Source organism: Sus scrofa, chromosome 17 (genome assembly GCF_054392235.1).
Source record: "Sus scrofa isolate SSC_HxYL_T2T_F1_AM1 chromosome 17, Sscrofa_HxYL_maternal_Yorkshire_Landrace_v2.0, whole genome shotgun sequence".
NCBI lineage: Eukaryota > Metazoa > Chordata > Mammalia > Artiodactyla > Suidae > Sus > Sus scrofa.
Window position 1 is genome coordinate 61637658 of NC_139399.1, and position 15300 is coordinate 61652957.

General features: G+C 41.0%; 1 protein-coding gene across 24 annotated transcripts in view; it reads left to right on the forward strand.

Moving 5' to 3' along the window:
- TSHZ2 (teashirt zinc finger homeobox 2) overlaps window positions 1-15300 on the forward strand; it is a 1034366-nt gene that overhangs the window by 378153 nt on the left and 640913 nt on the right. For 17 of the 24 annotated variants that reach the window (XM_085002582.1, XM_085002585.1, XM_085002599.1 and 14 more), the window contains one exon: window positions 14557-14670. The exons of 6 other annotated variants lie outside the window; for them this stretch is intronic. The gene's annotated coding sequence lies outside the window, so the exon portion shown is untranslated. Of the gene's footprint in view, window positions 1-1044; window positions 1096-14556; window positions 14671-15300 lie in introns of all 24 variants that reach the window. One more of the 24 variants, XM_085002594.1, reaches the window with a different exon arrangement.

Consider the following 15300-nt stretch of genomic DNA (forward strand, 5'->3'; position numbering starts at 1 on the left):
GAAATGCTATTGTTAACAAATCCAGAAGTATACTTGCTTAATGAAAGTAGTAATTGGCCTCTCTCTCGTGGAGCATTCCAGAAGATCATCCAAAGTTGGTAGGGCAACTGAAAGGTATCTGGTGCATATATATATATATACACCCCACATCTAGGGTGCAGACCACATCCACATGCTGTGAATATCTGAATATCATCCCCGTGGTCAAAGATGGCTTATGACCATCCTGCCCTTAGGAAGACAGGAGGGGAAAGGAGGGACCCTGCCTTTCTTGTTAAGCACAGGACATGGATTTGCAAACTTATATTCTGCTCATGTCTCATGGGCCAGAACACGGTGAGATGATTAAGCTGAGGAACAAGGGAACCTGGAGAACATAGTCTTTTGCCGAGTGACCTTGTGCCCAACAGAAACTACTGTCACTATTAGAGAAGGGGAGAATAAAGACTGGGGACACCCACATATTCTGTCACATCTACTATCCCATATTAGAAGGAAGTAACACACGTTCATTAGCTCCAAATTTGTTCTTAGCTCTGGGTTTCAGCCATTCCTTGGGCAGCCAAGTGGGCCCACTTCCATCTGGCCTGTGCTGAAAATCCTCTTCCCTTTGCAAATAGCATTTCATGAACATAAAGCACAGAAAGCCAGGGCCATTGGCCTCTCCTGGGTGCGTGTGTGTGTACATCCAAAGTCATTCTTTGGTGTAAGGCGACCTCTTTGCAAATAATAGGGCTGCTTATACTTTATATTAGTTTCTGCTTTATTTCATAATTTTTTTAAGAACTCTCCTCTCATGCAGGAAAATCTAATTATGCAGTGACAGCAGTTGGCTGACTCGGGCACAACACAACATGTCAATTTTCAGTTGCTTACACGGTCTCACAGAAACTGTTAGAAATTGTTTTGAAATCTGGCATACATTTCAGTCATGTTAATTCCTACAACTGTGCCAAACTTGATGAAATTTGGCTCCTTTGTACTCCAGGGAAGGTGGGGGATTGGGAAAGGCGAGCTTTTTTTTTTTTTTTTTTTTCCTGGCAGTGACATCATCTCCTCATCCTCCCCTTATGATGAACAGTGTCCTCAAACAAGGCAAGTCATATAACTTTATATTTACAAGACTATGTGACAAAATGACTACAGGAGACTGGAGCTGTGCTATAAAACGATTGAAGAAATACAGATGGCATCTTTTTTTTTTCCTTCCAACAGATTTGTGCCAGATGTGTGAATATTGATAATTTCTCTGGGGCTCAACTCAAGGCACAATATAGATTTCTGTTTGATGAGGGAATGAGAGAGTGAGAATCCATCTCAGCGATGGTATTTACAGGAAATGTTTTGCCTCTTCTTCCAAATCTGTCAAAGCAGAACCAGAAATCCCAAATTTCCAAATGAGCCTCTGAGTCACCCTTTGTTCTGGACCCAATTTTTATCTCCCCACTAATTGACAGACTGGAAAATTCGTTTGTGAAAACATGTGGTAGAATTTTAAAAGTGGAGTCTATCAGCTAGCTGAATCTGTCTTTGTGTATCTGCTGAGAGCATGAGTGGTAGCAACATCTTAGAAAAACATCTTAGAAAGGTGTTTTAACCACAACATCCATTTGGCTATCCATGTAACCACAAATCCCCTCCTTCTAAACTTGGTAATACAAATATTTTAATGAAATAATAGTTTTCAGCATTTGCAATGAGAGAACTTGAAAAATAATTCCAAAAATTTTCTAGTTTCTTTTTAAAAAATTTTATTTCTGGGAATTCTCTTTGTGGCTCAGAGGTAACGAACCCGACTAGTATTCATGAGGATGTGGGTTTAAGGATCCGGCACTGCCGTGAGCTGTGGCCTAGGTCACAGACTTGGCTCCGATCCTGTGTTGCTGTGGCTGTGGTGTAGGCTGGCGGCTGCAGCTCTGATTTGACCCCTATCCTAGCAACTTCCATATCCCATGGATATGGCCTTAAAATGCAAAAACAACAACAACAACAAACACAAACAAACAAACAAAAAAACTATTTCTGTTCTTTTACTATGCCTGAACCCATTTTCAAATGTAATTCTGGGAGTTAGACAATTTCAGTAAATTTTAATTTCTTAATCCAAATTTGATTTTTAATATGAGAGAATTGTTGAAAAGATTTAAAGAGAAAACAGATATTCATCATTTAAAAAGATTCAACTTTGATGAAATGATTAAGCAAGTTGATTTCAAAATCAGTATGAAAGTGTTTTTTTGTTTGTTTGTACCTTGGATCTTCTGGGAAGTATTTCAAATAATTTCAAATAGAGAAAGACGAAGTACAATGGGAAAAAGTGTACAAATAAAGAAAGCATGGGAAAAGAGTATCAAGAATTAGAAAGGGAATAAATGGGAATTTCTCAGGACAGTAGGAATATTTATTTGCTATAGTTGAAACAAATTTTTCTTCAGGCTTCTTGGTAGCCACAACGAAAACAGAGACATGATGACATATAGTTTTGTTAATCAGAAAGATGATACTACCTCATTCCTTAGGAGATGGAAATCTCTGTCTACCATTAAGTTATGATTCTGGTTCTCAGCCGAGGGTAGTATTCCCCCAGGGACACTTGGCGATGTCTGAGGACCTTTATTCAGGGAGGTCCTCCTGGCACCTAGTGGGTAGGAAACAGGGATGCTGCTGACCATCCTACAGTGCACAGGACAGACCCCCTACAACTAAGGGTTATCTGGCCCAAAGTTCAATAAGCCAAGATTGAGAAACCCTAGGTTATAAAATCAATTTATCGTGTGGATGTTCCAGATGTTCTCTGTGAGATTCCCACACCACGTGGAATTGGAACAAGGCAAATCTGGGTTTAAATCCATGTTTCTCCACTTACCAGCTGTGTAACTTTTGGCACATTCTTTAACCTCCCAAAGTCTCATGTCCTGGAGATAATTATATAAATCCTACAGGGTTGTTGTAAGGATTAGCAAGAGTAATGTTTATAGAACATCTAGCCCAGGACTTGGCACATTGTAAAAACTCAATGAATGTTAACCTTTAAAATTGTCCCACAGGCAGAGAGGGTAGCAATAGAGTGGTATTCCCTACAGTAATGGCTTGGGAAGGGGCTCTAGGGTGAAGCTTTACCGTGAGCTCTTTAATCTCCTGATGGATTTGAGAAACCCTAGAAATACGGATAAAATGCACAGAAAAACCGCCAAAGTGACAGTGTGAGGTGAAATGCTCTGATAAACATTCAAAGTGCTATTATTGGGAGTTGAGGATGGAGAGCTGCACTTCATTCTCTAGAAATCAGACAAACAGGTGGTAGAACAACATATTAAATACCTGCCTGCTCGGCGCCTGTGCCAGGTGCCAAGGTGTTCACACAGATCGTCTTGGTAGACTCATAATCTAATACAAATAAGACAGAGCCAAGCTGTATTCCATCTTCTGGAAACATATTCAGGGGTCACTATTTCAGAATTTAGGAGATCTCTTTTGAAAACAACAACAAATAAATCGAGAATCCCAAATTGAGAACAAAAAATCCAATAGTTTTGCTACTATTTTAACTTACTATAGGACACTCAATTAGTTGGGATAGCTGCTAAAACCGATTTCAGTATTTCCGTGGTTGAATGCAATAAAAGTGGATATTCACACGTGCAATAGACCAGTCTTTGTGTTTACGGTTAGCATGTGGATTACTTTATTCCAGGAAGTGCTTTGAGATCCAAGGTTACTTCTAGATTATGATTCCATCATTCACTGGCTCAGAATCCTCAGTTTCGAGCAAGAAAAAGAGACAACAGAGAAGACATATGGGCCCCATAAAACCACTCTCTGGATATGACTCATGTCATATCTGCTCACATTTCACTGGCCAGAACATGTCATCTGGCCATTTCTGGATACAAGGAGAGGAAGCAGAGAGCCCTGGCTGGCCAGATACCACGGCATGGAAGGGGAGAGCCAAGTTTAGTGAACAGTATACCCTCTACCACTACCAGATATGAGCATGGTTTTGTTAATCACTTCTGCTTGGCAAAGCGTTTCCATCTTGGAAGCAAAGATAAAATCCCATGTCTAGAAATCATCCACAAGATTCAGTTCGGCCCTTTTCTTTTCAGCACTAGGGAAAATGTAAAAAGTGGACATGTGACAAGTTTGATAGACTGGTAAAACTCTAAAAAGGCCATTATTCAAATATTTATGGATCCTTTTAGCTAATGGATTCAAATTTATAATGCTGCACTTGTCAACAAGATAATTTTGCAAAAACATTAAAGGCTGAGCAGTTCCGTCCCTCCTAACCCTGAGGCCTCTCTTCTCCACAGCAAATGAGCAGCTGTTCTCAATGAAAATGGAGCATTCGTGCTCACTGTGTACTTCTGAGACCCACTGCACGTTGTGTGGCAGCCTCTAAGCTGTGCTTCAGGGAGAAAGCTGACATGCTAGGAGATGTCCAGGACTAGGCTAAGGCATCCGTTTATTGAAAGAAGAAAGAAAGTCAGTATGGTATGGCCATAGATTCTTTGGACAATAGGTAGATGATGATGAACAAAATTGAATTTTAAACGCTATTGATGACAAAAATCACTGCCTCTCATTCCCCAGGGCATCTAGGTCAATAGGAAAGAATATCTGATATAATTTTTGGTGTTAATATGTTCACAAAATATATTATGTCATGGATAATGGTCATGAAGGGACAAATAAGAGAGTTAAATAGTATTTGTAGAAAAACAGACCTTAAAGAGAGGTTAATAATTAAGTAATAATTAAGCACATATGTTTGGGAATATTTTTCATTTGGTAAAATGTATTGAATCAATAGAATTAAATGAAGTTTCAGTAAGTGTGATTATTTTGAGACATAACACTTTTAAAGAGGAAGCGACTGTAGTTGTGCTACTTTGATAACCTACAGAGAGAAGGGGATATCAAGGTAGCTTGAGAAGAGTTTGTTCAGAGAACACAGGATAAAATTGTATGTGTTTATGCATTGGGAAGAGTGGAAGAGCTTCAGGGGTCTAGGAAAGACTTTAATGCTAGAATTTTCATGTCTGTGTATGGATGGAAGATGAGGCCTCAACTCACTTCAGTATGGTGAGCAGGAGCTGGAAGTTAACTTCTTGCACAAAGTCAGAAACCACCAATTCGTGAAAGGAGAAATCGAGAAACGCCCCCCACTTTCCAAGGTCACCCTAAGAAAACTTATTATTTATCCAGTGTCATGGATGGATAGAGCCAACTATGAGAAATCTGTATCCCAGGTCTACTTTATGCATGGATGCGGATAGAGTCCACTACCTATTGGGTGTAAACCCCTGTGTGAGTTCAACACATGAACTGTGATGGACGTGGTCTTTCCCATAACCATTAATAATAGAACCATCTAAAGGAGATTTAAAATAGTGTTAAAATATTCAAAGCAACGAAGTCACATATAGAATTTATAATCCTAGTTTGTGAAAAACGATTGAGTCAAGTTGAAAAAACAAGAACAGAAATTCTAGAAATTACCCTTGACTATTGATCGTCATTGGATAAGTTACCTAAAGCTGTGGAATAAACTGTTCCAAAAGTAAACATTTATTGTCTCATGGTTTTCTGGGTCAGGAAGCTGCAAGCGGCTTAGCTGAGAAATTCCAGCTGGCCCCTCATGAAAGTACAGTCACGCCTGGGATGGAACCGCATCCTGGAAGGTGCTCCTTCTAGACTGGGGCGCTTGCCTGGCTGGAAGGTTGTCTCTGGTTGTTTGAGGAAGGCCTCGGTTCCTCCTCACCTGGACCTCTCCACCAGCTCCTTGAGTGTCCTCACAGTGTGGTGACTGGCTCCACACTGATTGTGTGACCATCTAAAGGAGTGGTCCGGAAATAGCCATGATGCCTTCTGAGACTCAGTACCTGTCGAAGTCACACACCGTCACTTTCTCCACTTCTTTATTTTATTTTATTTTTTTGTCTTTTTTTGCCATTTCTTGGGCTGCTCCTGTGGCATATGGAGGTTCCCAGGCTAGGGGTCGAATCAGAGCCATAGCCACTGGCCTATACCGGAGCCACAGCAACACAGGATCCTTAACCCACTGAGCAAGGACAGGGATCTAACCCGCAACCTCATGGTTCCTTGTCGGATTCATTAACCACTGAGCCATGACGGGAACTCCACTTTCTTCACTTCTTCTTGCTTACTAGTGAATCGCAATGCCTGGCCCTCATTCAAAATGAGGAAAATTAACCTGCATCTTTTGAAGCAAGAGATGTTAAAGGATTTGTAGATATTTAAGAACCACTATTTTTGTTGAAGTTGTTTGTAATTGCCGTGCTTATCTCTTAGTGAAGGGTAAAATGTGATTTTTTTTTTTTACTCTTTTCTACTTTTTCAAAAATTTCAACAATAAAAATATTTAATTTTTATTAACTTTTTAGAATTAAAATATTTTAACTTTATAATGAAATGTAATAGAATACATGATTTAATGTAGTTTAAAAAGTATGTAGTATATATAATATGGCATATTTTAATTATATTTTATTGATATACAATTATATTTATGTAATTACACAATATAGAACATATTATATTAGATAAAATACATATTATAATGAGGAATAATAAATAAATATATATGTATATACACACATATATATATAAGGTGACAGAATTATTAATGTTTTGGGGCACTTAACTCTGTACCAGGCACTGTTCTTAATCCTTTAAGATATTAATTAATTTACTTATCACTACAATAACTCTATGAGGTTGGTTTTATTTTTGTCCCTATTTTTTTTTTTTTTTTTTGTCTTTGTCTTTTTGTCTTTTGTTGTTGTTGTTGTTGCTATTTCTTGGGCCGCTCCCGCGGCATATGGAGGTTCCCAGGCCAGGGGTTGAATCGGAGCTGTAGCCACCGGCCTACGCCAGAGCCACAGCAACGCAGGATCCGAGCCGCGTCTGCAACCTACACCACAGCTCACAGCAACGCCGGATCGTTAACCCACTGAGCAAGGGCAGGGACCGAACCCGCAACTTCATGGTTCCTAGTCGGATTCGTTAACCACTGCGCCACGACGGGAACTCCTTTTTTTTTTTTTTTTTTGTCTTTTGTCTTTTTGTCTTTTGTTGTTGTTGTTGTTATTTTTGTCCCTATTTTTAAGGGTGAAAATAAAGCACAACTGCTAATACGTCTGGGAAAGAGCCACAATTCTTTTTACATCTGGAGTCCTGTGCAGAAAACTTTTGTCATGCACAGAGGCTTATAAAGCATCTCAGGAAGATCAGTCAGTGTCCAACATTTAATGATGTCATCTAATTCTGCTTTCTGTTTTTTTAAGGCTACTTCCTGTCTCCTTTGTGGAATAATAAAGTGTTCAGGTGAACAATGGGGATGGTATTAATTACCATCAATCCAATAGGAAGAAGTCCTAGAATTTCCCCAAAAGCAATTGAGAAAGCTAACCATGTTTATAAGGGCTCCCTGACCAGGTCCTATCTTTCAGAGATTAAACGTTTTGGAATTCACAAAGGGATTTGTAATTATTTATTTGTCTAAATAGGCAGAATAAATAAAAAACCAACAATGCCGCATTGGATAGGAATCCACTTTCCTCTTGTTATGTTGACTACAAAATGAAACATCCTTGTTTTCCTGTTCTCTGCATCTAATACCTATGCCTTGATTGGCTTCGAGTACTCACCTGGTAATAGACAGGAAAAAGAGAGAAATGATTTATTCCTTTGACCTTCACTTCCAAAGCTCTATCATGTGCCTGGCCCCATACTAGATGTGGGGTATACAGAGGAAATAGGTAAATGCTGGTCCCTTCCCCCATGGAACTTATTATAGTCAGACAAAATATTGATAGAGATTATTAAACCAGACACAGCAAGTGTGAATAATCAAGACAGCCCTCAGCTATTCAGACAGTCCAGAACATATCAAATATGCTGTAGCTGAGACTAGAAAGAATGTTGTTTGACCTGTGATCAAGCTGTAGCACCCAAGATTAGAATTCTGCCCTCTTTTTATGTTATTTTGTTCGTGTTCTAATAAGCGAATCCTCTTTGAGCTTCTTTCATGATGACTAGGAAATATTTTTATTGGTTTGTGAAAATTTTATATTACTGTTAAGAAGAGAATTCATGTATACTATAATCTAAACTGCAAAAAAAAAAAAATGCTTAGACAGGAGTTCCCATCGTGGCGCAGTGGAAACGAATCCAACTAGGAGCCATGAGGTTGCAGGTTCAATCTCTGGCCTTGCTCAGTGGGTTAAGGATCTGGCGTTGCCGTGAGCTGTGATGTAGGTTGCAGATGTGGCTAGGATCCTGCGTTGCTGTGGCCGTGGTTGTGTGGGTGGCAGCTGTAGCTCTGATTCGAACCCTAACCTGGGAACCTCCATGATTATTTTGAGAGGAGATTACTTGTCATGATTGTTGTGTTTTCTTCCTTGTGGTTCCTGGTGTTTTTAAAAATTGCTTTAGGAGTTCCCATTGTGGCTCACTGGGTCAAAAGCCTGACATAGTGTCCGTGAGGGTGTGGGTTCTACCCCTGGCCTTACTCAGTGGGTTAAGGATCCGGCATTGCTGCAAGCTCTGGTATAGGTCAAAGATGTGGCTTGGATCCGGCATTGCTGCGGCTGTGGTGTAGACCAGCAGCTGTAGCTCCGATTCAACCCCTAGCCAGGGAACTTCCCATATGCCCCAGACGCAACCATAAAAAGAAAAAAAAAAGTTTTAATTGAGCCCTATATACTTGACTTACTTTTCAGTAAGGGATGTTGCATAGGTAGGTGGAACACACTGGTTCTCTCTCTTTTGATAAAAGGATTTTGGTTAGAGAACGTGTGCATGGGATAAGGATGATTTCCTACATTCAGGAGTGATTCCAGGGCAGACAGTATGGCAGAATCAATGGCAGATCGAACACTGCCCTGGATTAAAATATGCTTATGGAGCAGAAGTTGGGCCAATGAAAAGGTGATTGCAAAGGGGCAAGAGGACGATGTGATCTTAGAGAGGATGGTTCCGTGTTTGACATATTGTAAGATCATCGTGTGAGTTCAGAGAGTGGTCATGGTATGCAGAGAAATTTGGATAGGGAGCTTAATAAATAAGTAATGGCCACCGAGTGTTTCGACAGTTTCATATTTAAAGAGATATTTATGAACTATTGCAGGACTTGAAGCGACTCTCTGCTTCTCTCTTCCCCTCTCATTACAGCCGAAGGAAAGAAATGAGGTCTAAAGAAAAATGCAGACGCCCTTAGAACCACATACGACCTGTTCATTAAAAGTGAATGTAAGAGTTAGCACAAGTTTATACGAAAAAGTTCATTTTTCATCTCTGCCTTCAGTAACTGCTTCAGAGAGGTATCCTGAGGGCGGTGCAGCTAAAGGGGGGATGCATGCTGTCATGGAGTGCTTTTGACATGGAAGTTGTGCTAGGCATTTCGATGAGGACTGCACACACCCAAGCACCCAGCTGATCTGTCTCAGGATTTAGAGTTGTCTATGAGAGAGACGAAGGGTAAACGCAGAATGCTGCTGGTACTGTATTTACATGTTTTGTTTCATTTTATTTACTTTTAAATTAAGGCTTGTTGACAGCCACCCTGAGGAGTATCACAGGGCACAGTCATTCAGTCTCACTATTGCTGCATCTATGCCTCATCTGAGATGTCCCAGAATGCAATCTGTAGACATTCATGAGAATTGGGAGTGTGAATACAGATGTACGTGTGTATGCATGTCTGTGTGTGTGCAATGAGATTATATAACTTAATTTAAGAGTATAAACCTGAAAGTCAAATGACCTCAGGTTCCGTCTCCATAAAATGCAAATAATAATTCCCTCCATACCAGTTTGCTGTCAGGATTAAATATGGTAGGATACTAAATAACTTCAAATGGTACCTGGTGTGTCATAAGCATTCAGTACATAATATGTTATTACATACAGTTCACCTTATGTAGGTATACATCAATAGAAACAATTGCTAGTAACTATGAAAATTGTAGTAAGATCTGCATGTAGGTGTATCATGTTAATCTGCATTCTAATTCTAGAACGAACAGATTGCTTAATCAATATTTATACTGATGTCTCTCCCCAAATTTCCTTGAGCCCATTTTATAGAATGAGAATTTCCCAATTTCCCAATTTCCCTGACACATGATTCAGATTCCATGTTGGGGACGACAAGGAGAGTCCAGGGGGAGATGACTCTCTTTCTTAGATCTGACAACCTTTCTTTATTCACTTAAGGAGGGGAGAATTTGCCTAACACAGGTGTGCAAACATCCATCTCTGCCCTAGCCTATTGCAGTGGATACAGTGTAATCCCTCTTCTCAGGCGTTCCAGACACTTGTATTTCATGATCAGTTATCTGCAGACAGGTGTCTTAGAAAAGTGGCTTGGCTAGAAATTGTCTGTTCCATCATCCTGTCCATGGAATAGTACACAAAAAGATTGTTGAAGAGACACATACACTTTTCTTTAAGTAAATTAGGTTTTCTTTGAAAGGTGTTTTCAGTCTTTCCCATGACAGGTGTGACTCCAAAAAAGACACAGAGTCCTCAGAGATAAGTGAGTTCATTCAGTGATAAATGTGGGTCACTCTCTGGGCATTTGCCGGACCATCCGTGCATGAGATTTCCCTGAGTTCATGTATGGCAGAGTGAGAAGATCAGTGACCTCGTGCTTGCCCTGCCATGTTGGCCCTGCTAAGGATAAGGTAGTACCACAGTGAGAAAATCAGGTCATTTTTCTTCAATGTTAGTTTTAAAATCAGATACTCATGTCTACAGAATCTAGTAATGATAAAATATGACTTGAACCCCTGGAGAAGTTTCTAGGCCAAATCAACTCCCCCTGGCACTCAACGATAAGTTTTCGATCTGTTCACAAGATCAACTCAATATATGTAGTTACCGAGAAAAGGCTCACTTCCAACCTGGGGAGGCCTTACTACGGGCAAAGATGTTATTATGGGCCCCAGACATTCAATTTAGAGAGGAGCTAACTCCAACGTTTATGTTAGGATTGCATGAAAAATTGTATTTCCTGTCAGCATGTGAGTCAATAAGAACATGGGCTCCAATGATGATAAAAATAATTTCTTGAACAAAAGGAAGAAAAAAAATCTTAGAAGGAAGGATTTGGCCTAAGACAGAAGCATGCAGAATTAGGCCACAGTTAAATAATTGAACAAAGAGATTTTACTATTAGTTGAGAGATAGGGATAAGAAGAGGTGATGTTTGGGAGTAGGAGATTAATATGTGTAAAGGGGAAAAGAGCGTCTGTTGACCACTTACTGTGTGCTACATGTAGGGATATGTGTTAGAGTATTAATTATGTACATGCATGATCTCACTGGGTTGTCACAAAGCCTCATCACAGATTTCAGAGCAGGGCTTGAAGCACAAGATCTAAGGCAGCCCACATACTGACCTCACAACTTCCCAGCCACATTATCCTGAGCATTTTGTTAACATCTTTCAGCCTGACATTTTGCTCATGAAAATAAGTGCCTAAGCATTGTAGATATTATGAGGTTACATCAAATGAAGCTTGAAAAGCACATATCTTGGCTTGTATGACGTTCTCAATAACAGTTAACCGGGATGAAATCATTATCACAGTTTTATAGATGAGGAGATAGAGCCTTGGGAGGCTGAGTAACTTATTCAAGATGAAAGAGCTACTACGAGGCAGAGCTGGGACTTGAACTCAGATCCATGTCCTGTCAAAGCCTTTATCTGTGGCCCTACATCACTGGGGCTGATGGTAGAGAAGGAAAGTCCAGTCGGTTCTTTGCTTCTGTAACTTAGGAATGGCCAGCTGGAATGTGAATATGCTCTATCAATCAGCAGGTTAATGCAGTGAGAAAAGACCAACAGTAGGGCAGTAAATTCTCACAAGCCCAGTTCTAAAAGTTTAAAATATAAGTTCTTACTAGTGGTCTTATAACAGATTCCTTTGTCTTTGACATCAGAGTCAAATTAATTTGCAGCCTCTGGAAGCCACAATTGGAGTGATGAAATTCTACAACTTGAGGAAGAAAAATAGCTACACCCTTTTTATTAGTTCCAGTTAATTACTTGAGTCCCCATAAATACTAATAAGTAAAAATCCCTCATGTAGTCTTCCCTGACCCCATACTCTGCCTCTCAGGCCCACATGAATTGTTTCTGAGTCCCAGGCGCTATAGTCATTTCACAGACTCACCTCTGCTTCAAAAGCCAGGTGGAGAGAGAAATGGTGGATGAGAAAGGCTGGAAAACTAACTTCAGGGTCCCAGCTGCTGCTGTTCCTGGTGCTTCCACATGGTGTCACTCTTGAGAATAGGTCCCACCCTCCTAGGTGGCTTTGCCCACCCCTGCCAGGTGGTCTTTCAGCCGCTTAAGATTTTACCTTTGACCAGAGTGATATCGTAACCTTTCAGTCCCTCTTGGATTTCCCTTCTGTGCTCAGTAATTTCTAGGAAGTATGCCCACTGTGTTGGAATGGCAGGGTGTGAGGTCCCTCCAGCCTTAGTCACATGGTACACCCAGGCGGGTTTCTCCAACACACCTCTAGGGACTGATGCTGATTCTGGGCCACTAGCCAGGATGCCCCTCTTTCTCAGCGAGCCTCCTTTGGGGACCTGCCAAGAGATCTTAAGAATACTTCAGTGAGTGAGAGAGGGTCTAAAAATGAGTCACCAAAGGAAAAATCAGGAACCTTTTCTTTGCGTCAGGCACTTTATCCCCTATTTACCCTCTCTTCTTCAGTAACCAGTGCTGATGGTAAAGTATCTGCTGGGCTTTCTCTGTATGGCTAAGTGGTGCCTGCCCAGTAAATCTTTCCAGAGTAAAGAAAGTCTGCAAGTTTTCCTCTGCGTCCTCAGAGAGTTGCAGCCAGTAGTTTCTGAGGCAGGGAAAAATGAAGGCATCACCACACCGTCATTCTACACAATTGCTCATCTTTTCTGAACCAGAAGTCAATGTCCAGTATTTAAAAAATGAGACTTAGGATTTGACACCTTTGAGCACTGAAAGCCGAACTGTAGAGAAGGAAGGATGCTTGCTTATCAAGTCTCTGTGACCTCAGTCACTAGCAGCTGAACCGAAAGGGGATGATTATGTTGTGACTCTTTTTTTTCTCAAAGCCATCCAGGAGACTGGATTAACCACCCATTGCTGATGAGGCCTAATTAACTTTACAGTGGATTATGAAATGTTGACTCAATTATTCAAATAATATTCATAGTAGCCTTTAGTTTCACCCTGCCACTAAACAAAAAAGGAAAAACAAAAACAACACCTGTATAACATACGCTTGTGTGACATGCACAGGGAGCCCTAGTAGAGAGCCAGGGGAGAATGAGTTAGAGTGATGAGAGCAGGACTCTCTGAGGATGGGACCCTGAGGCTGAAGATAGAAGAGGGACCACAGAAGCCAACGGTTCTCAGCTGAGGGCGACACTGCCCCTTGTCAATGTCTGGAAACACTTTTGGTTATCATATGGAGGGACTAGAGGAGGGTGCTACTGGCATCTCATGGATAGAGCCCAAGGATGCTGCTAAACATCCTCCAAATGTACAGGGCAAACCCCGCAGTAGAGAATTATCCGACCCCAAATGTCAGTAGTGCTGTGATTGAGATGCAGGCTAAGAACTGGAAGGTGTATTCCAGCCATGCAGCAAGGGTGCATTGTTTTATGTATTCCAGCCATGTGGCAAGGGTGCATTGTTTTAGCCAAGAAATAACCAGAAGAAAATATCCTCAGAAACAGCCTAATTTGTTCAAAATGATAATCCTATGATTGAGCCCAGGTGTTGCTATCTGGGCAAGTCTGGAGCTGTGTTTGGATAGAAGCCACTGTCCACTTGGTAAAGAGAGTCAATTGCAAGGGCCTTGTGGGGTCAGGTGGTAAAGGAAAGGTGTGACACTGACCTGGTATAAGCTGAGAGAATGGTGGTAAAAATCGTGAGAGCCATCAGCTCTCGAATTCTGTAGGTCATGGCCATGAGGAGCAGTAGGCAGGGTTGCTAAATATTCCAGGTTTTAAAGAAAAACTTACATCCCTGAAGTTTTATATCTTGGCAGATACTTTATTTTAATCATTTTTCACACTGTGCCTTTTAAGAAAGAAATTCCTGGCTGGCAGAGCTTAAGTTTGCAAGGTCTGGGTCAAACATACATGGGATTGACTGATTTCCTCCCCAATAAAGAGAGGCGTTTGGACAACAGCCTCACTTTTCAAGTCCAGTGCTACATGCAGTGACTGTACAGAGCAGGTCATCTGAGTTACCCTAGGCATAGGCCGTTGATGTGCCACGTTTCTAAGATGGGGAGAGCCCTTCCTTCCACCTCTGACGTTTCACAGCCTCTCTCTGCACCTTCCAAACCCAGTAGTCAATTCCCAATGCTCTGTTGCCAAGACTCACTTCAACAAGATGGAAGGAAAAGACAAAAATTCTCCTTAATCCCGGTTGATATGTGACTTTGCTTAGCACTTTGAATATTATTAAGTGTTTGAATTTCTTCCTGTGTCTTTTTCACCAAGATGACTGTCTTTCTGTTTCGTTGACAGCCTCTGCAGGACCAAATTGACAGCTCTTTAAAGGCGTCTGACGAAAAGCAGCATTAATTAAGTCATTGCCGGACTGTAATTGTGTTAAGAAGTAAAAATCTAATATGAGAAAAGGTTAGTGAGTCCTCTCTTGTGTCAGATTTTCTACTCCCTATGAATATTAATGTTCTTAATGAAGACAATCTTTGCCTCATCAAGCCGTTGTTCTGCATTCAGGTGCCAAATCCCTGTGCCATTGATTTGTTTTTAAAGAACAAATATGTCAGGAGAGAGTGACTGTCCTGTTTCTTATCAACATCATAGAGGATGCTTTTGTATTCCTGGAAAGAGTTTATAGATTTCGTGTGCGTGTACAAGCGCTTGCGAAGGGGAGGGTGGTAATGACGCGCAGGCACGGTAAATGAGTTACAGTAATTTAATATTAGTGTTGCGTTTGATCGCATTACCGCCTCTTCTGTGTGTGTGAGCCACAGTCCTTTATTAGCGGGGTTACAATCAGCAGTTTTAATGATAAAACAGGAATTCTCTCCAGAAAAAAGAGAGGCCTGCCGTGGAAGCATTGAAATGAGCTCTGTGCGAGAATCTGCTCCCTCCTCGCTGCTGACCCTCCTCCTCTGTGGAGCAGATAATGATGCTGCTGCTGCTGAAGGATGTTTCTGGAATACCCTGGGGGCCCTGAGGAATCGGGCTCTGCAGAGCATGCCATGGGTCCTTCTCCTCTACCTCTAGCTCCTTCTCGCTCAT